Here is a 25,267-nt window from a genome sequence, read left to right as displayed (position 1 = left end):
TATACCAAAAACGAAGTAACGCTCCAACTCCCCCAAGCTTGAACGAAGCATTGTCCTCAATGCTTAAACAAGGGAAGAAAAACGAAACCAACTAAAATATTTTTGTGTTTTTGTTTCTTTTTCAATTTTTTTTTAATTTTTTTTTAATTTTTTTTTTAATTTTTGGTGTCCTTGTTTTTTTTTTTAACTATGGACGGCTTTTTCTTGAAACTTCATTTGATTTTCTTGAATTACATCTTTCTTCTCAAACTTTTTTGCATTTTCTTTTCAAGCTCAACTTTCAATACCGTACTTAAACCAATTCACAAAATGTCTTGTTCAATTTCAACACTCTCAAAACTCAAACCTCACATGCCAATGCTTCACTAACTAAAAGGGTTGGTAAACATAGGCCATTAGGTTTGTAACGCGTTTTAAACAAGAGCGGGAAACATTAGGCTCGAATTGGTTAATAAGTAGGTCGATTCAAAATAGAAAACCAAATTTGTAACAAAACAAAAAAAAGATAAAGAAAAATGAGAAAAGGTGCCCTTTTCCTCCCCTAGAGCTGCTCGGTCACGATCTTGGGAGCTAAAGGTCAAAACAAGGATTAAGACATGCATAGTCAAGGATCCTAAATTGCCACTCAACAAGGTGATGAAGGCTAGAACAAATGAAGCCCACAAGGGATTATAACAAAACAAATATCAACCAAGGGTTTCAAATCCACTATAGAGAGAAACTCCATCTTACCACATTCCCGTGAACTAAGGCTTCATGGACCCCTAAAAGTTCTTAACCCGACTTCCTTAGCATATAGTATCCTAGAGTCAACCAATAACACTCTCAAACCGTGCATACATTTACCAATTAGGAAGAAAAACATTCAAGGATTCAAGTCCCAAAACAAAATGTCCAAAATAAGAACAAACAAAACACATTTGCCAAAATTACCTTGAAAGTAAATAAAAATCTTTTTGGATTTTTCAAAATAAAAGAAAAGACATGGAAATGCATATACTCAAGTGCATAGAATAAATGAATCAACATCCCACCAAACATGATAGAATACCCTCCCCCCAAGCTTGAGTGAGACAATATACTCAAATATAAACCAAATAATCCATGGGAGGGGAAAAGAAAGAAATAAATCCAACAAACCAACACAAGTCCAATGAGTCACCAACCATTAGAGAAAGAGCTAGGAAAGATATTACCGGATATTTGTGGTTGTAATTACCCGCAAATGAACCAATTTAACCTTTCAAAGTCGATTTCCTCTTGAATTGAATCTCGATTTCCATATGCCAGCAAAAATAGGCATTAAAATTCCTTAATTCTTGATCCAAACCAATGCATAAGTGTATATCAAGTTATGTACCTAGCAAGGGGCACACAAACATTTCCATGAGAGAAAATCTAATCTAAAAAGAAAAGAAAATGAAAGAAATAAAAACCTCGGGTTACTTCCTGAGAAAGGCTTGTTTAACTTCCAAGCGAGACCACTCTAGTAAATAATATTGCAACGAACGCAAGAGATTATCGAATGCACTACTACACATTTCATATGATAACAAGTAGGCAAATGACGGGAGGAGGACGCGCAACAAGATTATTGCACGTAAGTGAGGAGGAAGATGCCAAAAGAAAGAAGAAAAATCAAAAGAAAAATCAAGAAAATAAGAAGAGAAAGAAGAAGAAAATTAAGGAAAAGAATAAAAAGGCAAAACCTCCTAAAAATCATTTTGGGTGGCACAATCACCCATTTCCTCAATAATAGGAGGATGAAAAGGAAGAGTCTCATCAAACAAGAGAAGGTCCTCAATAGGCTCTTTGACAAAAGAAGGGAGGAATATGGGATAGTAGGATATGTGGTCCAATTTCCTTGAGAAAGGGACATGAGGAAGGGGAGGAGAAACAAAGGTCTCACATGGCCTCACATCACCAATGAGGGCATAAAAATCAATCATAGAATCCTCAAAAGAACACTCATGACTCAAATCTCCCTCAAACAAAAACTTTCCAATAGAAATAACCTCATCCTCCTCTCTATCACAACGATGAAAAACAACTCCCTCAAGATCCTCAAAGCCTACAGTCTCTAAACCATGCATGAAACGATAAATGTTTCTCTCAAACGCATCCCTTTCCCATGAAGCATTGCCAATGAACTCTCTCAAAAGGCTATAATGTTTTGTTACACCTTCAATGAACATACTAGACATAACCTCAAATGAGTCCAAAGACTCATGGATAGAAGGGTCACAAACATGCAAGGTAGACTCATCAAGATGGGGAAGGGGTTTGGAATCCTCAAAATCGATATTTTCTTCATTCACAACTCCTCCACTACCACTTAAGGAATCTCAATCTCTCTTGATTGCTCAAACTCATCATCATACTCCTCATGAAATCCCTCATTCAAACATGAAGATGGCTCACTCACATCCTCACCAAGGGAAGCTCTCAAAGGGGGTGAATAAGGGGAAGGATGGCTTTCAAGCTCAAATGGGGAATGAAAAGGATCAAAATCCTCAAAAATCCTTTCATCACAAGAAAATCTCCCCTCACCTTCACACCCTTGCCCCACATCATCCTCAACAACACTCTCACACTCCAAGTGAGGTGCCTCACGTCCATCTAAATTAATCATAGCACTCATCACTTGGGCAAGCCTCACTTCTCTCAATTTTTGTTCCTCTTGAAGCTCTTGGAGTTGTTGGGTGAGATATTGCATTTGAGAGAGAATTTGGGCATCAATGTTATTGGGTTGAGGTTCATGATCCAAATCAAATTGCATATCATCAAAATTAGCACAAACCTCATCACAATGAGCATAAGAAGGAAAGGGGTCAACTTGCATACTTGGATCATCACAAGGCACATAAGAAGTATCAAGAGAATTCATGCAAAAATTAAAAGAATCTTGGATTTGAGAATCAAAACAAAAAACATGAGATTCTCTATCAAAAGAATCCCTAGCAAGCCATGTGAAGAAATTCCAAGCATCATGCATAGACAAATGACAAAATCTACCATTATTCATGTCCTTAACCATTCCCCTAGTATACTCATTCATGCCCCAATAAGATATAACACAAGCATCACTAAGAGAACACCCATGGTAACTAAGGAAACCATCTAGTCTTTCAAAGTAAGCATAGAAGGGTTCACCATCAAATTGAGGAAAAGACAAGCATGCCATTTTTATGCAAAGAACAAAGAAAAGCAAACAAAAATCAAATAATATACAAGAACCTAGCTAATCTAATCAACAAAAAATAATGAACGCCTTAGTCCCCGACAACGACGTCAAAATTTGATCGAGGTTAGAAGTAGGTCGTTGGTCTACTAACCCTAACCAAATTAGAAATTTATAATACCTAAACTTACACTAAACTAGTTAGTGAGAAGTAAAGGGTCGAACCACGAAGACTAAGTGTATCAATTTGTGAAAATTATACTATTAGGAAAGGTTATGAGATAGAGAGAGATTAAACCAAACACTACTAAGGGCAAATAACTAAAACTAGGGAAAGTGGAATCCAATTACTTCAATGCATTCAACAACATCATACAATTAGATGAAAATGACCTCAATTAGGAACATCAGCACATTAAACTCACTCTCGCGCAATTAAACATGTTAATTATCCTACTAAACTAGTTCACTCTCGTGCAACTATCCTAGTAAAGGTATGGAAGAATTTAGGGCTCTCAACCAACTCACTCTCACACAATTGATTGAAAGCACAATTAAAAGCTTAGATTCGATTAGCTAGAAAGATTCTAATCCATAAAAGCATCATCCATACACAATAATCAAGAAACAATTTCATACTAATCACAATCAATCATTCAATTCATTAATATAACCATCCTCCAATTCCCTAGAAAAAGACCTAAGCTAACATAATGAAGATAGACATGGAAAACAAGGTAAAATAAGAATAAAAACAAAATCAAACAAACAAACTAATTAATCTACTCAAATAAATAAAAAAAAAAAACAGCAAAAACTAAGAATTAAGCAAAGCAATAAAGATGAAAGAAAGTTAGAAAATTTTCATTGAATAGATGAGAAGAAGTTCCACAAAGTTGCTTCTTCAACCTCTCAAAAACTCCATGGAAATCCAAGCTTTCTATCTCTACAACTACTTCTAAACTAGAGAGAGAAAATCCTAATCTAACCCTAAGAGGGAAAAATAAAAGAGGCTAAACTAATCTAATATAGAAAAAATAAAAGGTTGATTGAAAGTTATGAGAAAATAACCCCAAAAGGGGTATTTATAATACAAGTTAAATAAAATAAAATAAATAAAACTAATTAACATAATAAAAATAACAAAACTAAAAATAAAAAGGAAAATAAAACCCAAAAGCCCCCAAATCCCATCAGACCCACGAAATTCCACCCCTTTCTCCATTTACTTGCTGCTCTCATTCACCATTATCAACATCAAACAATCGTCATAATCACCACCGTAAATCAACATTATCATCATCTAGCATCACCAGATTCTCAGCCTTTGGATTAATTAAAGGAATTGTGGCCGTCCAATTTTCATTAAAAATCGCATGAGAAGTTCGTGATTGAACCCACATTTGTGCGCCCACAAAGACGTCGCGCATAGGTCGCGCAAAGCTACTATCTCGACTATTATTTTGGACTCCATTTGTGCGCTTTCTGACAGGGCTGCGGGCCGCGAATTGGCTGCTCTGTTAGAGGTGATTGAGAACGATAGCGCGGTTGGTGGTTTGGGTTGCTATGAGTTGCGTGGCTAATTAAAGGTGGTGCGAGTAGGTGTTTTTGATGCCGCAGCTGCTCGGACTTTGTGGTGGCTGTGAGTGGTTTCGGTCTTGGGTGAATTGCGGGTTGCAATTGTTGTACTGGTTTTTATGGCTGACGAAGGCTGCGGTGCGTGGTGTTTGTGGTGTTAGTTGCGTTGCTGTTGTTGTATTTGGGTTGATGTGGTTGAGATGGGTTTGCTGCCGATTTGGGTTGCTGAAAGTGGTTGATTGTGGTGTTAAATGAAGGCGGGTTGTTGCGGTTCTTGCTGGAGCAGGGGAGACCGTGATTGGTGAGGTTGAGTTGGTGGTTGCGGCGGCTGTGGAGGCTGAGATTGGTGGTGGTTGTGGGGTTGCGTGAGTCTGGATGTGGGAATGCGTGGTTTATGGGTGATGTTGGTATTGTGAGTGATGTTGATTTGTTGCTATTGTTGTTAGTGTTGTTGAGGAAAGCAGGGGAGTGGGAGATGAGGTTGAGTTGTGGTGTAGGATAGGTGGTTGTGTGGTGAAGGATAAGAGGTGGGCAGTAGTGTTGGTGTGTGAGCATGTGAGGGAGTTTGACTTTGCTTGTTAGAACATTTGACCTTGGACTTTCGAATATGACTTTGATTATAACCAAGCCCTCAGACCCGAACGTTCCTACAAACAAAACCAAACACGAGGGTAGAATCGAAAATAAAATAAAATAATACAAAATAAAATAAAATGCCAAGCTAAAATAAATAGGAAAAGGAGAAAAACTAGATATTATTAACTAAAAATATGAAAATAAACTAAAAACTATTAAAAACTAAAAAATACTCTAATTAAAGATCAAATAAGGAAAATAAGAAAATGTGATAAATAAATCCTTAAACTAGGAAAATTATTAGAAACTAAACCGAAAAATAAGTATAAAAATACCCTGAAAGTGACATAAAAGTAACTTATCACCACTTTACACCTATTTAATTTTTTTCTCGATTTTCGTGCTAAAAAATGTCCCATTAAAGGTTTTAAGGGTCATTTTAGTCCTAAAGGGACCAAATTGAGCTTGGACTTTGCAAAAAAAAAAATAAACGTAAAAGCCTCATTTTGTGAATTTTAATTATCATAGTTAAATTTAAAATTCATAAAACGAGGTTATTACATTACTTTTTTGCAAAATCTGAGCTCAATTTGGTGTCTTTAGATCTAAAATGACCCCTGTAATGGGACATTTTTAAGCACTAAAATCGAGAAAAAAAATAAATAGGTGTAAAGTGGGCCCTACTAACGGCAACATGTAACAGAGGGATAACGGCAGGGGTACAACTTAATCACTTTTGGGACCTTGAGGTTACAGCGTGGAACTTTTCAAAGGGAGGGGTGCAACGTGGAATAGTCAATACCTCAGGGGTATGATGTAGAATTTCCCTAATTAAAAATAAACAAGCGGGGCTCTAATACCGCTGTTGGGGTTTGGTGATTCCCACTCACCGCGGAAAAAATCCGAGCCAAGGATCACGCTCGCAATAAATAATATCACTAATGCATAAAATAAATACAAAAGGGCAAAATAGGAAATATACCTTTGTCGCGTGCTTCGCTCGACAAATTGGGCTCTTACTTGAAAGCTTAGCCCCGAAAACACGAGAGCCTCCGACGAAGATTCACCCGCTAAAACAACTACCAACTTTTAAGTCCGTTACCTAGAGGTTTAAGAGTTTTTTCTAATACAATGCTCTATTGAACTCCTACTCAAGCACTCTTCCTAAAAACCCAAGGTGGGTATTTTTAGGGAAGAGTGAGAGTGGGAATTTCTATCCCATCAATGTGGGATCAGGAAATTCCACAATTTATTTTAAATTTAAAATAAAATAAAAAATCAAACTAATAATAAATCTACAGGTGTCAATTAATACATGTAAAGGGAAGTGAGGACCACTTGGAGAGTAGGGGACCGTACTTGCTCCCCACTCCATACTCTCCTTGTGCCACATGTACCTCACCCCACATGCCTCCCATATGCTCGGCTCTAGCTACCCGCGCCTAAGCCCAGCCACGGCCCAGCCCCGCACTTGGAGTTGCGGACTGCTGTTTCCGCTAGCAAGCCACGCACTACAAGTGCGGACTACTGCTAGCATGCCGCGCAAACCATGTGCGGGCTACTAGCAGCTGCTGCCCATTGGGTTCTGCGGCTACGGCTGGTGCTAGCCATGATGCGCTAGCACGCACCAACCAGCCAGCCTTGGTTAGTCATGGTGCGCATGCTAGCCACCTATGCTAGCACATTATGCCCCTAGCACTCGGATGTTTGGGGCATTCCGATGCTAAGGGTATTTTTGGAATATTGTCAATTTATTATTATTTGCGCGTCTCGTCATTTACTATTTTTGACTCGACTTTTGACGCTCTAAGCTCGGATTTCCGACGTCTAAATATTTAATACTCGGGCGACTCATTAATTTCATCCGAATTAATTCGTCGAGTCAATTTGTTAATTGCTTGGGTGTGACCTGAAGGGTTCAGTCAAGACTAAGCTATAATATTAATTATACATTAATATTACTTTTCGGAAGCGGCCTCCACCTAGGCGATCCGATCACTTGACCTTACTGAATATATTAGCTTTCTAATAATTCTGAACCCACTATCAGAATCATACACTTGTTCGAAGGACACCATTCCTTTCACATGGTGTCGTTGGAGATGTTCCCTTCTCCGGTGAGGAGAGTGAGAGTCATCTTCTTCACTAGGGCTCCTCCTCCTTCTACGACTTCTTCTATTCTCCAAGACCTCAAGAAGTCTATCAAACTTCCTTTCTAGAGCATCCAATCTAGAGTTTTCATTGTAACATTCATCATGTTCATAATAGTATCTATCAACCATGTTTCAAGATAAAAAGCTTATATTTTTGAGAGAAATTTCAAATTTTTAGGGGAAAATATGAGATCTTTTGAGAGGGGGAAAGAGAAATTCAAAAAGGTAGGATCTTTTTAGGCTAATAACCAAGGCTCTTGATACCAAATGATATGAAATAACCAACAAAACCCAAGAAAAGGGGAGGAGAAATCAAGTAACAACAAGTTCAAATCAACAAATTAAGGCAAACCTATCTCAAAATCACCAAGATAATGAAAATAGGGGTCTTAATCAAAGCCAACACCAAGTAGAGCTAGGATTAAGGTGTAACCACAAATATTACAAGGTAGTAATCACAAAGAAAGCAAGATAATAATAAAGATTATGGTAGAGAGAGAAAGTCTCTTTGATTACAAAATTAAGCAAAGTTCAACATTAATCAAAATGCAAAAACGTCCTAAAACAACTGACATAGTTCGCGCAAGCTGACCAGAAAATGGGAAAAGGTTCAGCCGAACTGAGGGTAAGTTCGGTCAAACTTGAGGGTAGGTTCGGCCAAACCTAGGGATGGTTCGGTCGAACTTTCTTGATCCTGGTTCGGTCGACTCTTTGGATTTCGACCACTGTTGCAAAACTGATAAAATCGGGTTTGAAACTGACAAAATGGTTCGGTCGGACTTCCTAGTTTCGGCCGAACCTCTTCAACTCTTCTTGTATTCCAGTGTGATGATAATTAGTCCCAAAAGGTGACCTCCAAGGAGCTTGGCCCGACTTCGTGTCACGACACGTGGCAGGTCTTCCACATCTTCCACTAAGTTTCATGCACCCGCATCAAGAATAATACACTTGTTTGAAGGACACTATTCCTTTCAATCTCCCACTTGTCCTTCTGGACAAGTGTGCTTTTAGTCTATAGCCCTTTTCCTATGTCGCTTAAAGTCTCTTCATGAACTATAAGGTAAGATTATTTTGTCATCCTTATTACATCCAGAAGTGTTTCTCAATTCCGAGTCCGACTGTTAATAAACAGATGATTTCTAAAATCCATCCGAGCACGGCCGTGCATTTTACAGTCTCGCTCTACGAGAGGCCTTGTAAACAACAAAGACATCTTCCCTAATTTTAATAGGGGGACATTTCCAGTCTTGTAATGTAGCTTTTCTTACAAAAAGGACCTAGCCGCCCGAGTGATGCCGTTATAATCCCCTGTTACGACAGAGGTTTGACAATCATCAAAGCGAACTAGTACTCAAATAAGAAAGCTCACAATACTCATGGTCAAGGAAAAAGGCTCCGATAGTAATACTGAGAAGGATACTTATGACGATTTTCATCTCTTAAAGTATTCTCTTAAGTAAACCCAGTATGGTTCTAAACCAATAAATGTTCAAATAATTCATGACAATCATGTCCTTGTAGCACATGAAACAGTGCTATAAATCAAACTACACACTAATCTCAACTGGTCATTAATCGTCTATTTTTAAATGACCTCGATTACGGATAATTTTCGATTATAATATTCAACGTTCACTTAATAGGTGTTTCCTTATCAAGGCTGGTCTTGATACCCTACTTTGAATATTCCAAAAATCAAATGGACTCATTATTTAATTCTAAACCACAATTAAATAGTAACCAGAGTGATTAAAATTGCATGAAAAATTTAATTACTCTAAAAATTGAATGGTTCATCATAGTGCTTTACGTTTAAATTGTCCAAAATTAATTAAAACACTAAAATAAGGAAATCAAAGCCAATCTCCAATGTGCCTGATTCCCATTGCCTCAACGTGCTTGTTGTTCTTCACTTGTGGCAAAGGTTTAGTCAGTGGATTGGCTACATTGTCATCTGTTCCAACTTTACAAATTCTGATTTCACCCTCTAATTTCCATTCTCGAATCATGTGAAACCGTCGCTTGACGTGTTTGACTTTCTAATGTTCTCTTGGCTCTCTTGCCTGAGAAATAGCTCCATTGTTGTAACAATAGATGTCTATTGGTCCCTCGATGGAGGGTACAACACCAAGTTCACCAATGAACTTGCGAATCCAAACTGCCTCCTTAGCTGCCTCAGATGCTGCCAAGTATTTGACTTCAGTTGCAGAATCCGCAGTTGTGCTATGCTTAGCACTCTTATAACTAAACGCTCCTCCATTGAGACAGAATATGTACCAAGACTGTGACTTGATGTTGTCTCTGTCTGTCTTGAAGTTTACTTCGGTATAACCCTAAACAACTAATTCATATCTGTTACCATGGACCAGGAATTTATCCTTGTTCCTTTTTAGGTATTTTAGGATATTTTTTGCCGCAGTCCAATGCGCTTCTCCTGGACCTGATTGGTATTGGCTCGTAGGTTTAAAGGCATACGACACATCTTGCCTAGTACATATCATGGCATACATGATCGATCCAATAACCGAAGCATATGGAATCTGATGCATCCTTTCTGGCTCATCAAGTGTCTTTGGACACTGATTCTTGCTTAGGGTTAGACCATGTGACATGGGTAGGTGGCCTCTCTTGGCTCCTTCCATGCCAAATCGAGTTAGTACCTTATCAATATAAGTACTTTGTCTCAATCTTATCATCCTTTTTGATCTATCCCTATAGATCTTGATGCCTAGTATGTACCGAGCCTCTCCCAAGTCTTTCATTGAAAAATATTTTCCAAGCCAAGCCTTACAGACTCTAACAATGGAATGCTGTTTCCATTGAGCAAAATGTCATCGACATATAAGACTAGGAAGGCGATGCCACTCCCACTGACCTTCTTGTAAACACAAGACTCATCTGGATTCTTGGTAAAACCAAACTTACTAATGGCTTCATCAAATTGCTGATTCCAACTTTTGCTTGCTTGCTTTAATCCATAAATGGATTTTTTAAGCTTGCATACCTTTCCAGCGTTATTTTGGTCGACAAAACATTCAGGCTGTGTCATATACATAGTTTCTTCCAAAATTCCATTTAGGTTGGTGTTTTTAACGTCCATCTGCCATGTTTCATAATTGTAATATGCAACAATCGGTAGGAGGATCCGAACGGATTTAAGCATTGCGACTGGAGAAAAGGTTTCATCTTAATCAATACCATGAACATGTCTGTAACCTTTTATTACCAATCTAGCTTTGTAAATGAATACATTTCCATCTTTGTCGGTTTTCAACTTGAAAAACCACTTACATCCAATAGGTATGTAGCCTTCGGGTAAGTCAACCAAGTCCCAGACTTGATTTTCAAACATGGAATCCATTTCAGATCTCATGGCGTCTTTCCATTTATCAGAGTCGGTGCTTGCCATTTCTTGCTTGTAGGTTGCCGGTTCATCTCCAATTATGATTAGGATGTCCTGATTCTCGTTTAAAAATAATCAGAGATATCTATCATATTGAGATCTTGGCCTCTAAGACCTACGTAAGGTAATGGACTGGGCATTTGCATTGCCGATTTGACTTTGCATATTTTGACCTTCATCAACAGATGCTACTTGAGCACTTTCATTGTTATTTTGATTTTGTTTCTCATCCTCATAAACTTCGTCGAGTTCGATTTTCCTCCCACTTGTCATTTTAGAAAGGTGCTCCTTCTTCAAAAATACACCATCGCGAGCAACAAACACTTTGTTCTTCGATTTGTTGTAGAAATAATACCGTTTGGTTTCTTTTCGGTAGCTCACAAAGAAAACCTTATCATAATTTAATTTCTTGACGTATGCTTTGCATCCCCATATCATTAGAAAAGTCAACCTATGAGGTTTGTTCGTCCGTAATTCGTATAGAGTCGTTTCTATAGCTTTTGATGGAGCACGGTTCAGTGTTAGTGCCGCAGTTAAAAGTGCGTGTCCCCAAAAAGAGATAGGAAGATCACTAAGACCCATGGTAGATCATACCATGTCTAACAAGGTATGATTTCTCCCTTCAGATACTCCTTTCCATTGTGGTGTTCCTGGAGGTGTCAGTTCTGAAAGTATGCCATAATCTTTCAGATGGTCGTCCAATTCTTGGCTCAAGTATTCACCTCCTCGATCCGATCGAAGGGCTTTGATTTTCTTGACAAGCTGATTTTCCACTTCACTCTGATATTCTTTGAACGTGTCAAACAATTCAGATTTGTGCGACATTAGGTAGACATAGCCATATCTACTATAGTCGTCTGTGAAGGTGATGAAATATCGATGTCCATTTCTTGTGGCAGAGCTCATTGGTCCACATACATCGGTATGTATTAGACCTAATAAGTAACCAGCTCTTTCTCCCAACTTGGAGAATGGATGCTTTATCATCTTTCCTAATAAACATCCTTCGGAATTCTCAAAAGATTCTAAATGAAAAGAGTCAAGAACGCCTTCTTGAACGAGCTTCTTGATGCGTTTGATGTTAATGTGGCTAATACGACAATGCCACAAGTAAGTTTGATTTCACTCCATGGTCTTAGCTCTTTTGGCAGTATTATTTACGTTATAAACTTGTTTGTCTAAAGAAAGCACATAAAGACCATTTTCAGATTGTGCGATACCATATAAAACATTATCAAGATAAAATGAACATTCATTGTCTTTTACTCGAAATTCAAAACCTTTGGCGTCCAACGCCAAAATTGAAATGATGTTTTTGGTAATGTTGGGAACAAAGTAACAAATATCAAGTTCCAAAACAAGCCTAGAGGGCAAAGACAAACTGAGAGTTCCAACGGATATGGCCGCAATTCTGGCTCCATTGCCGACCCGGAGTTTAACCTCTCCCCTCTCTAGCTTCCTAACGTTCCTTAGTCCTTGATAATTGGAACAAAGGTGTGAGCCACATCCGGTATCTAATACCCATGATGTTGAGCTAGTGAAGTTTAAGTCTATAACGAATATACCTGATTCAGAAGCAACAGTTCCGTTCTTCTTATCTTCCTTGAATTTGAGGCAATATCTCTTCCAATGTCCCTTCTTCTTACAATAGAAGCATTCGAAATTAGATTTAGAAGATGCTACCTTCTTCTCCTTGTTGTCATTGGTAGCTTTCGGCTTAGGCGGAAAGTTCTTCTTACCTTTCCCCTTGAATCCTTTCTTCTTCTTGCCCATGGGCTTGAACGGCTTCCCCTTTTTTACCATGAGCATATCGTGTTTTCCCTCATCCTTGAGCGTTTTCTCGGCTTGCTTCAACATACCATGAAGCTTAGTGAGGGTTTTCTCCATGATGTGCATATTATAGTTAATCTTGAACTAATCATAGCCTTAGTGTAGAGAGTGGAGAATGATGTCAATTGCCATCTCAGTTGAGTACCTCGCATCAAGCCTTCCCATGTTCTCAAATAATCCTATCATTTTGAGTACATGTGGGCTATCCGACTCTCCTTTCTTGAGCTTGATCTCAAGGATCTGTCTGTGGGTTTCAAACCTTTAGGTTCGGGCCTGCTCTTGGAACATATTCTACAGCTCAGAAATGATCTCAAAAGATGTCTCCTTTTAAAAGAAAGTCTTTTGAAGTTCAGGAAACATTGTGGCCAACATGATGCATTTGACATCCCGACTAGCAATTCGCCATCAGTTTAGGGCAGCTTGAGTCACTTCCTCATTAGGAGCACCAGGCATTTCCTCATCAACGACATATTCCTTTTGCTCTTACATGAGAACAATTCGCAAATTTCTTTGCCAATAAAAAAATTTGGCCCACTCAATTTCTCCTTGTTGAGAATTAAGCGTAATGAAAACTGGTTGTTTGAGTTACTTGAAGACATGATTTTACAATTGAAAGAATTTTAATAAAAAACCATTCATAATACTTAAATAAGATTGAATTTAATTCATGCATATTTCAAACTTATTTAACGTCTTATTCACACTTAAAATTTGTCCCCTTTTTGTGAAAATAAGTCGATTTCAAGATCCAAGGAAACAAAGAGTGGCTAAGCACGCATGATTTAGCTTGTCTTAGCACTCAATCTCCCAAAGTAAGCAACGCTTTGCTAATGTCTCTAAGCCACTCTTGGTTGAATAAATTGTCGCATCTAATGCTCTCTCAACAATTTATCCACTTTGCCACGACATGTTAGGACTCCGTCACTCGTATCGTTGAATACAACCAAATTAAAACCAACTTGCATACCCAGTATGCCTTCTGAGTCTAGGGAGTGGTAGTGATGCCTCGCTTTGGCGTAGCCCATCCCTACTCTCAATAGGTCGATAAGTGTTGTTTTGGAATGACAATTTAACTCAATATTTTGGGACCTAGGGTTTCTATGTTGGTTGATTTAAGTGAACTTAATTAATCATCACAACATTTGAGATCCTAAACATGCATCTAACATATAATTCATATATAAATAATCATGAATATGTAAAGCATAAGCATTTTGATGCATATTGACAACTAGTATGACCCCTTGAATTCTTTAAGTCTTCAAAAAGTCTTCAAAAGGTCTTCTTTTGCCACTTCATGGCTTTGTCTTCCAAGAACCTCCATCTTCAAGACTTGACCATAATTATGCAATACTCGTAACTACGATTAGGACTAATCTAAATATTAAGGTACAAAAATACTCAACGGTACGCAGACCGTATTTAGATTTACAAAAATGCATCACGGATCGCAGTCCGTATTTTCTATCCTAATCGGGCCCCACTAGTTGCCATTTTTTTATAAAACCTATGAGAGAATATATATTCCATTCATCCATTCACTATTTGTTAATGACCAATTCATATTATAAAAATAAACAAGTAAGAATGCATAAACACAAGATAACTAGTAACTACTCTAGGTGGTTAATCCAATTAACACGCCTAATTAAAACTAGTCAAAGTTGTTTTAATTGATAAGCGCAATTAATATTTGAAGCTCCCACTAAATTCCGCATCCATCTTAATTAATCCAATTAATTAAGTTGGTAAAACCCAATTATTTTCCAATATAAAATTTGTAAATGCCGCTCTTGAAAAACCAAGGCCTAGCCTCCAAAATTTATTAAAATAATTAAAACGGCAAAATAAGCAAACATGAAGCCAACCGTACTCAAGTGGTTCACGCACTACATACGTTCCATATGAAAGTCAAGGTTGTCTACAACCCCGCACTATACTGCTTTGCCCACGTGCCTTCACCACCCCATGTAGCACTAGCTACGTACACCCTAGTAGCGTTTGCTACGGGTTACAAGGTGCTAGACACAAGGCCATGGATGCTTGCCTCTTTACACCAAAACACCAAGCACATACACGCACTAAACGCTCGCACACCCCACGCACATGGCCGCACGCATCGAGCATCCACTTTGTAGCCACATGTGGGCTGCTATGCAGCTCGGCTAGCCAAGAGAGGCTTTGCCTCGATTTACGTGCCATAGCCTCGAGATTTTAATCCCAAATTTTGCATGACAATTTATTAATTCTAAACTAATTTTCATGAGCAAAATTGAAAATTAAACAAGTCTAACTTAAATAAAAAAACAATCATCCAAGTGCATGTAACCAAAATTATTTCCAACAACTATTCTTTAATAAAATTGGTTTAACTTGGTGCAACAAAAATAAGAGGGCAATTACTCACTATCAATTTAATTAATTTAAATTAATCTTGAGTTTTTGAAAAAATAAAAGGGAGTTGGAAAAATGAAAATAAGTCCAATAAAGATTCCAACTTAAATACTTGTGAATCCTTGGAAAATTTATATCTTCCAATATGAAGATAAACAAATTTCTATCACAAGTTTCAAACTTTATGATTCCAATCAACTAAGAAATGATTAAATCAACAAAGTTTAACAAAAATTCATGGAATTTAGTAACTCAAAGTTTCAATCACATAACATAACTAAAGATTGAATCTTTAATACTTCGAAGCCTCAAAGAACAACAATTTCACACTAAATGCAATTAATTTGAAATTATGTGAAAAAATAAAACCAAGCTTTCAGATACAAATTACCACCAAGTAATCTTGCCTAAAGAGGTTTAAAATAGCATATAAAATATGTATTGAACCAATTACATAACCACCATAAATATGCAATTAATTTTCAAGGTTAGAAAGACTTAAAATTTTTCATTACATATTTATGGTGGTTATGTAATTGGTTTAATACACATTTTATATGCAATTTTAAACCACTTTAGGCATGATTACTTAGTGGTAATTTATGTTTGAAAGCTTGGTTTTATTTTTCACATAATTGCAAATTAATTGCATTAAGTGTGAAATTGTTGTTCTTTGAGGCTTCTGACAGGGTAAAGTCGTATACCCTAATCAAAAGTAATTCCTAAATCCTCTAACTAAAGTAGATAGGGAAGTAGGGTCGAACTCCACAGGGAAACAAGTCTTTCTATTCCTAATTAACTAATATAATCTAGATTATTAGGTAACCAATATATATGTTGAATATGAACTAAACTACGGAGATTAAGAATAAGGAGAAAATAATATATATAAAAGGATCTAGGGTACAGGTTCACCAATAAGTAATATTCCAGGGTAAAATATAATAATCATTCATCAATGCATATATTAATCAGATTATAAAGGGCTTTCGCTACGTATTACAATCACACAATTAATTTACCGGTATTAAATCTCATCTTTCGAATCTCGACCTAACCATTTATAAATTAACCTGCCTATTGAAACTAGACCTAAACATCAATTCTCAGCTATCGAATCTCGAATCAATATTGTTAAACTCATGCATAAAAGATCTGCGCAAATCTAGTCACAGAGCATTAAACCAATCAATAGGAAATTAATTTAGCATTGATAATTAACAACAATAAATTACCCCTTCATATTATTCATGGATCCCCATAAACCCTAGAAAGAAATCTACTCACACATAGTAAAAACTAAACTAATCAAAAAAAGAAAATAAGTCATGATGGAAGGAGTAAAATAAATAACTAAGATTAAGAGAAAAGAAATAGTTACCAAGCTAATCTGTATTAATGGAAATAATTAAGAACAAGAGTTGAGAGAAAAGTTAAGAAAGAGAAAAATCCTAAGTAGAGAGAGAGAAAGTCTAAGAAAGAAGATAATCAAAATTCCGTAAAAATCTCGTAGTTAAACGTTTCCTAAAACAAAAATTAAAACTAAACTGATCAGGTCCTATTAAAACGCGCGCCCGATCGGGCGAAGGGCCGCCCGATCGGGCCCGCCTTTTTCTTCGCGTTCCTTCTCCGCAGCATCGCCCGATCGTGCTAAACGCTCGCACGATTGGGCGCGCTATAAGCACGCAAAACACCAACGTCGCGCCGCGCCCGGTCGTGCAACCTCTTGCCCGATCGGGCCCTTGCTCCACTTTGAGGCTCGGACTTCGATTGGGCTTGATTTCTCTGCCCAATCCGGATTTCCTCTTCGGGTCTTGAATAGTCGGTCCAAATGCCTCGGGATCCCAATTACCGGGCCCTTAATCACCGGCTTGATGACTCTAACCGGCCTTGGGCTTCAAAGATGGTCGTGCACTTCTAATTCCCGTAGTCGCTTCACGAAAAACCCGAGAAAATGCTCCAAAGGCGCAATTTCCTACGAAACTCAACAAAGACTACGAAAACACTAGAAAACACAAATTAGTAATAAAAGTGGCTCGAAAGAGGCAAAAACACTACTAATTATGACCAAGGGACGGGGGTAAATTACTATATAAAATGGATGCATCAAACTCCCCCAAGCCAAACCTTTGCTTGTCCCTAAGCAAAGAGCTCATCAATGAACATATAAAACATACTTCACCCCAATAATCAAATCAAGTACCAACGATTCAAGGCAAATCTAATGAACACGCTTCAACATCAATCAATCTTATTCATCTAATCACCCTTCCTCCCCAACAATTGTCAAGTAGAGCAAACCACAAGAGCATATAGAATTCAAGACTAGTGCTCACACACTCAAATCTCATTTATGTAGCGAGTAAAAGATGTACTCGATCGCTCTCCAACCAACCCCTTTAATGTGACAATGCCCTCCCAACTCACACTCTCGTGTGTATAAAAACAATGTACGCTCATCCTACTAGTCGACTCGAAATATGCCAAGTCATAACTTGCATTGATAAACAACACTTTCACATTTACATAACTTCTATGCACAAGGTCGGAAGGTCTTTAAAGCTTGTAATGTAAGGCTAGGGTAAAGGGTAGGATAAATTTGGGATTATGTGAGAGAAAAGCTATGCATTAAGGGAGCCAAATCCTAATAAACCCATGATCAAAATAAATGATGATCATACATCTCCATCAACATAACTAACTCCAACAAAACCACCAAATACAACTCTAATCATCATAAACAATCCCAACACTTACAATAATCACACATAAAAATATGATAATGTAGAACTTTGAGTGAAAAACAAACATTGAACTCATTCTTTTTTTCTTTCTTTTTCAACTTGAATTTTTTTCTTTTTTTTTTCTTTGAACAACCTTCAAATGGAACATTTGAGCATTAAATTTTTTTCTTTTGCTCTTTTTTTTTTCTTTTTAACTCATATTGGAAATTTCAACTTTGAAACACAATATCAATATTTTCCAATCAAAAATCAAAGAACAATAACTCTTCTTTTATTCCCACATTGTGCAAATATTATGCACACCACAACTCCCTCACCTCACCAACTAATAGCTCCCCCAAGCCAAGCTTGGGACTAGTAACCAATAGGGCTCATATAGGCTTGTAATGTGGCTAAATAATCAATAAAAGGGCACAAGCAACAACATGGGTAACAAGAAGGGAACAAATGTATCTAATACTCTGAAGGCTACCTAAAAGAGTGAACGCCTTCGTCCTCCTCATGTGCATAATAATAAGTCATGAAACACTACTCATAGATGCAAATCAATACTCAAATTCATTGATATACCAGGAATTATGGAACTATCACACGTTTCCTAACCAAATCAACTAGTCAAGCACTATATTCACTAGTAGTTGGGAAAAATTGAATCATGTTTAGGAATCCAAGCAATTAAACTTCAAATCATGACCAACAAATCCATAATGCTCATTATCAATAACCAAGAATCAAAACAAATTTTCTCAAGTATGGGGCACAGGGAAGTATGATTTACAATTCATTGGAACGTATTTTAGAATTTTTTTTATTTTTCAATTTTTTTTGTATTTTTCATATATAAGAAAGCAATAAGAAACTACACTAGGAAAGCAATAAAAACTATACTAGAAAGCAAATAAAAAGAGAAAAGGAAGAGAATTACCAAGCGAAAGAACACCCTCCAAGCCAAATTAAGCAATGCCCTCATTGACTTGGGAGTGTAGCCTACTCCTCATCCTCATCCATCCTCGAATAGCCCCCTCCGTGGCTAGAACCGGCTCCACGATGGCTAGAGCCACCACCTCCATAACACGAACCACCTGCAAAGTAGTTAGGGTCCACATTCCCCCCAAGCCCACCAAAAGGTACATCGGTCCCATAACCAAGGACCGATGAGTAGTCGACATAGGTACCGTAGGCACTTGGGTTCGTATATCCACCTTGTGGTTATTGGAACCAATTGGGAACAAGTGATTCGGGGGGAATAGCCCCCCGACGGGCGTAATCATCATACATGGGGTATAAACCTCTCCCTAGGTTCCTCTCCACATACCCCACCCTTCTATCTAGAGACCCTACTCTAGTTTCCAAGTCCCTAACCATACCCTCAACTCTCCCTTGCCCCATCTCGATCCTATCTAATTGGCTCCTAAAAGCCGAGATGTCATAAGGGGCGTTGGGGTCAATGTTTTAGTTGGTTGAGGAAGTGGGAATGTCATATGTAAAGGGTGGAGGTGGTGGGTAGTGGGGTGAATGGTGATGAGGTGAGTGGTCTATGGGAGATTGGTGGGGTTGAGGTGAAGGGTGAGGTGGTTGAACTTCACCTTGACTGTTAATCTCGAAAGTGTAAGAAGGCTTCCTCTTCTCAAATTTGGTCAAGGTGGGGTTGGGTAAAGTGAAAGCATTATGCCTCCTACCCGATTCCCGTTGAATCACCCACCAAGTCTCCCCTCCCATGACATTAATCCAATTAAGGCCACCTAAATAGGGTAGGTCCATAATAGTTGGGTCGGCTACCTTACCGTCATCGTTAGGGACAAAGCTAAGGTGTTTGACCGCTATGTGTGTTACTAGGCCACCAAAATAACTGGGTACCCTAGACCTACCCGCCTCGGCCGCATTGGCCACCCGTTGGAAGTGGTTGGCCATTTTGTGGACTATGTTGAGCTTTTCACTCCTAGGGATCATGTATGACCCTAACAATTCAAGCTCATCCCGCCTAACATTAGCGGGTTCATGCCTTCCAAAAATGATAAGGCCAACAAACCGTTGCCAAAACTTTGGCACGGGATGTTGCATCCAAGTGCCCTTGGCATGTTGGAGGTTCAAATTAGGATCCCCCGTAAGGGATTGATAGACAATGGCAATGTTGTCTTGGGGAGGTTCAATTGGCCTATCCGATTTTAACTCAAAAAGTTTGCCAAATTCTTTCAATGTCAATCTAACATCATTATTAAATAATCTAAATTGAACATGAGAAATTAAAGCATTAGATTTTATGACATTAAAACTAGAAACAAATTCTAAGGTTACGTAATCATAAGTATCGTAATGCATGTTAAAGAAACCACTCATGCCAACTCCCTTGAACAACTTTTCTACATGCTTATCAATTCCTAATCTAATAAGGGTGGGGTGATGAACAAAATGAGTGGGAATTACCTGCCTCGAAGTGAGATTGAGCATCCTTTGTTTTTGCTCTTGGGTGGTGATGACCACCCTCTCCCATCCCGGAACTTGCAAATCCGGGTCAATTCTGGCCTCTTGTTGCCTTGAGCTTTCCCCCCTTACAGTTCTTGATCTCTTGAAAGCTATTAAGATTAGAAAATATAGGAATTGAAGATTTTCTCTCTCTTAGGGTTTAGAGAAAATCTTTGAGTTTTGATGAAAGGATTAAAAATATGCAAATAATTTTGAGTTTTGATGGAAGGATTGGAGAAGATCTTGAAAATAAGTGAGTTTAAAGGTGTAAAAATGGAGATTTTAGAGAGAGAAAGTAATGGTGAAGAAAATGAAAGAAGAAGAAAGTGAGGAAAGAAAGAAGAGGAAAAGAATAAAGAGGATGACCAAATAGGCGCGCCCGATCGGGCGGATAATGCTGAAGTCCAGAAGCTTAGTTGCGCGCCCGATCGGGCACGAATACGAACAAAAATTTCGCCCTTTCGATCGCCCGGTCGGGCGAGCTTCGCCCGACATTTCTTTTCCTTCACTCGATTTGCGCCTGATCTGGCAAAATTAGCTCGAGTTTCTAACTGCATCTTCGCGCCCGATCGGGCAGCCTCGCCTGATCGGGCTAATTTAGCTCCGATTTCCAACACTCCTTTCGCGCCCGATCGGGCAGCCACGCCTGATCGGGCGAAATGGAAGCTGAAATTTTCCCTAAGTTGCGCGCCCGATCGGGCGAGCTTCGCCCGATCGGGCCCGTGCCCAGTTAGATGTTCTTATCTTTTTCTTCGTCTTCTTTTCGTCTTCAAATTTTTCTAAGTCTCTTGACCTCTCAAACCTATACCTGTAAAAAAACACTTATAAATGGTAAAATTTCACTCTCCTCGCCTCTCTAAAATAAAAATAAAAATAAAAATAAAGGAAAACTAGTCTAGAAAGCAAGAAATGCGGGTTGCCTCCCGGAAAGCGCTGGTTTATCTAGGTCCCGCACGACCCTCTTACCACATTTTAATAACTAGGATCCTTGGCCTAACGCTTGATTGGGTGGTTTCTCACCCGGTCTAGCGGTGTTTAGGTTACGACGCGGTTTCCTGACGTGCCCTGTGGGGCGCCAATCCACCTTATCGGGTGGATCCTCCTTGACTTGGGTAAGGGGTTCTTCAATGCTACGCACCAAAGATCTTTCTTTGATCGAAGGTTGCTTCAAATTGTCATTGCATTCAACACTTGCAACTCGATCTGGCGGAACACTTACCGTAGGCTCAAATCTCACAACTTCCTTGATCGGTTCCACCTTTTCATCCTCAAAACCAAGACCAACATTGTAGAGTGCTCTTTCTATTGCATCGACTTCCTTCTGCCATTTGTCTATCTCATCTGAAAGGGATGCAATACAAGATACCGCCTCCAAGGGATCTTTTTGAAGAGCTTGGGGCTTGTTAGAATAATTCTCAACCACATTAACACTGAAACATTTTTCCTCAGTCATTGAGCTTTTAGGGGTATTGTTAAGATTGAAAATAACTTTATCATCCCCTACTGATAGCGTTAACTTACCACTTCTTACATCTATGACTGCTCCTGCAGTAATAAGGAATGGTCTACCCAAAATAATTGGGATTTGCATATCCTCAGCCATATCAAGAACAACAAAATCTACAAGTATATAAAATTTACCTACTCTAACGGGGACATCCTCTAAAACCCCTAAGGGGTATTTGAAAGAATGGTCGGCCATTTGTAGATTTATATTGGTAGCTTTTAATTTACCCATATTCAACTTAGAACACAAAGATAATGGCATGACACTAACACTAGCACCCAAATCACATAATGCATTATCAATCAAGAGATTGCCAATATGACAAGGGATAGAGAAACTACCCGGATCTTTTAATTTAGGTGGAGACTTATTTTGAAGTACGGCACTACACTCTGCAGTGAAAGCTACTGTCTCTACCTCACTAATAGACCTTTTCCTCGTCAATATTTCTTTCATAAATTTCGCATACGAGGGGATTTGTGTGATTAATTCAGTGAAGGGAACTGTTACCTTCAAATCTTTTACTACCTCCAGGAACTTACCAAACTGCTTATCCAAGTTTGTCTTCAATTGACGATTGGGGAATGGAAGTTTGATAATTGGCGTCGAGGCAGTATTTCCCTTATCTGGAGTAGCCACCTTCTCTGGAGCCGTACCCTACAATGTAGAATTAGATATGTTAGTACTATCCTGTAGCCCTGCAGGGCCATCAACTACATTGTTTGGTTTAACGGAATCAAGATTAGCATTATTTAATAAAACAGGTTCATAAACTCTGGGCATAGGGGGCCCTTCATAGTTTGAACCACTCCTTAGAGTAATTGCAAATGCTTGATCCGTAGGCCGGGTCGGCTGTGCCGGCAGAGCTCCCTGTTGGCGGGCTTGTAGAGTAGCGGAAAGTTGCACAATTTGATTATCTACAATTTTATTATGTGCTAGAATTTGATCAATTGTCGCATCTCTACTCTCCATGTGCTTTTGCATATTAACCAACATTGCTCTTATTTCCACCAAAGAAGGGTCAGAAGGTGAGGAGGGTTGTTGTGGTTGTTTCTTCTGACTAGCATTGGGATGGTAATATTTCTGCTGCTGTTGTTGTGGCACTTGTGGTTCTTGTGGTGGTGGATTTTAAACATCAGTGCTCCGGTAGGAAAGGTACAGATGATTCCGATACCCAGGATTGTAGGTGTTGGAGTATGGGTTATTCTGCCTATAGGCTCGAAAGGCATTAACTTGCTCCATGGAACTCCTGCAATCCTGCTCCTAATGACCTACAATACCACAATTTTCACAGAAAGCCTCATTAGAATTATTAATTGCAGAAACATTAGCTACATTAGCAGTGCTCAGATTATCTAATTTTTGGCAAATAGAGGTCAATTGAGCTTGCAAAAAGGATACAGAGTCGACACTATGATTCCCCTTGTTAGCAAATCCTCTAGGGTTCCCATATTGGGAATTGTGTATCGCCATGTCTTCAATAACCTGACCTGCATCTTCAACATCAAGATTCATAAATCTCCCACTAGCTGCAGAATCTAAAATTATTCGAGAAGAATTTGCAAGGCCATTATAAAAGGCTTGGATTAACTACCATTGCGCTAAATTATGGTGAGGGCAATCTCTTTGTAAATCCTTGAACCTCTCCCAAGCCTAATATAAAGATTCATCGGCTTCTTGGGCAAAGTTATGGATCGCACTCCGTAGTACGGCTGTTCTCTCTGCAGGATAATACTTGTTATAGAAATTCAAAACAAGAGTTTCCTAGTCAGTTATACCAAGTGTAGTTCTATTTAAGCCATTAAACCACAATTTAGCTTTTCCTGTTACAGAGAAAGGAAAGAGAATCTCCCTGATTTGGTCTTGAGTGACCCCGGCTTGCCTGATGGTGTTACAATATTGACAATAGTCGGCAATGTGAAGATTCGGGTCTTCACCCTTGGCTCCAGTGAATTTCTTCCTCTCTATCATCGTTATGAATTGAGGTTTAATTTCAAATTGAACCCCATCAAGAGCCGGAGTGGGGGTGAGATGTGAAAAATCCATAAGCTTTGGTTGTGGATAATCACTAAGCTTCTTTGGAGCCGTCATCTCTGATTCTGGATCTGATGATACCTCTGAATTGCTAGTACCAGTTGGAGGGTCTCGGTGATTATTGTTATTATCACCAGAATCCGCCAGGATTTGTTTTTAGAGATTTTTCTGTCTATGGAAGGAACGTTCGATCTCAGGATTGAATGGGATGTAACCTGATCTGGAACACCTGGGCATAAACAAAAACTAGAAGCAAATGTGAGATTTGCCTCAGAGAACAAACGCTCTCTGAGACAAAAGGAAAATAATCTATACTACAAAAATAATCAGAAATAAAAAATAAAACCGTTTCCCCGGCAACGGCGCCAAATTTTGACAGGGTAAAGTCGTATCCCCTAATCAAAAGTAATTCCTAAATCCTCTAACTAAAGTAGATAGGGAAGTAGGGTCGAACTCCACAGGGAAACAAGTCTTTCTATTCCTAATTAACTAATATAATCTAGATTATTGGGCAACCAATATATATGTTGAATATGAACTAAACTACAGAGATTAAGAATAAGGAGAAAATAATATATAAAAGGATATAGGGTACAGATTCACCAATAAGTAATATTCCAGGGTAAAATATAATAATCATTCATCAATGCATATATTAATCAGATTATAAAGGGCTTTCGCTACGTATTACAATCACACAATTAATTTACCGATATTAAATCTCATCTTTTGAATCTCGACCTAACCATTTATAAATTAACCTGCCTATTGAAACTAGACCTAAACATCAATTCTCATCTGTCGAATCTCGAATCAATATTGTTAAACTCATGCATAAAAGATCTGCGCAAATCTAGTCGCAGAGCATTAAACCAATCAATAGGAAATTAATCTAGCATTGATAATTAACAATAATAAATTACCCCTTCATATTATTCATGGATCCCCATAAACCCTAGAAAGAAAACTACTCACACATAGTAAAAACTAAACTAATCAAAACAATAAAATAAGTCATGATGGAACGAGTAAAATAATTAACTAAGATTAAGGGAAGAGAAATAGTTACCAAGCTAATTTGTATTAATGGAAATAATTAAGAACAAGAGTTGAGAGAAAATTTAAGAGAGAGAAAATTCCTAATTAGAGAGAGAGAAAGTCTAAGAAAGAAGATAATCAAAATTCCGTACAAATCTCGTACTTAAACGTTTCCTAAAAAAAAATTAAAACTAAACTAATCAGGTCCTATAAAAACGCGCGCCCGATCTGGCCCGCCTTTTTCTTCGCGTTCCTTCTCCGCAGCATCGCCCGATCGTGCTAGACGCTTGCACGATCGGGCGCGCTATAAGCACCCACAGCACGAATGCCGCGCTGCGCCCGATCGTGCAACCTCTCGCCCGATCG

The 25,267-nt window shown here is 38.4% G+C and overlaps 1 non-coding gene across 1 annotated transcript; it reads left to right on the top strand.

The window, feature by feature from the left end:
- Window positions 1–23,432: 23,432 nt before the first annotated feature.
- LOC145607225 (small nucleolar RNA R71) lies at window positions 23,433–23,539 on the top strand. Its single transcript, XR_014105526.1, has one exon. It is a non-coding gene; the product is annotated as a small nucleolar RNA R71 (small nucleolar RNA).
- Window positions 23,540–25,267: the final 1,728 nt, after the last annotated feature.

Source organism: Chenopodium album, chromosome 2, assembly GCF_948465745.1.
Source record: "Chenopodium album chromosome 2, dcCheAlbu1.1, whole genome shotgun sequence".
NCBI classification, from domain to species: domain Eukaryota; kingdom Viridiplantae; phylum Streptophyta; class Magnoliopsida; order Caryophyllales; family Amaranthaceae; genus Chenopodium; species Chenopodium album.
Note: the sequence above shows the minus strand (reverse complement) of the source record. Positions and strands in the feature narration are given on the sequence as shown.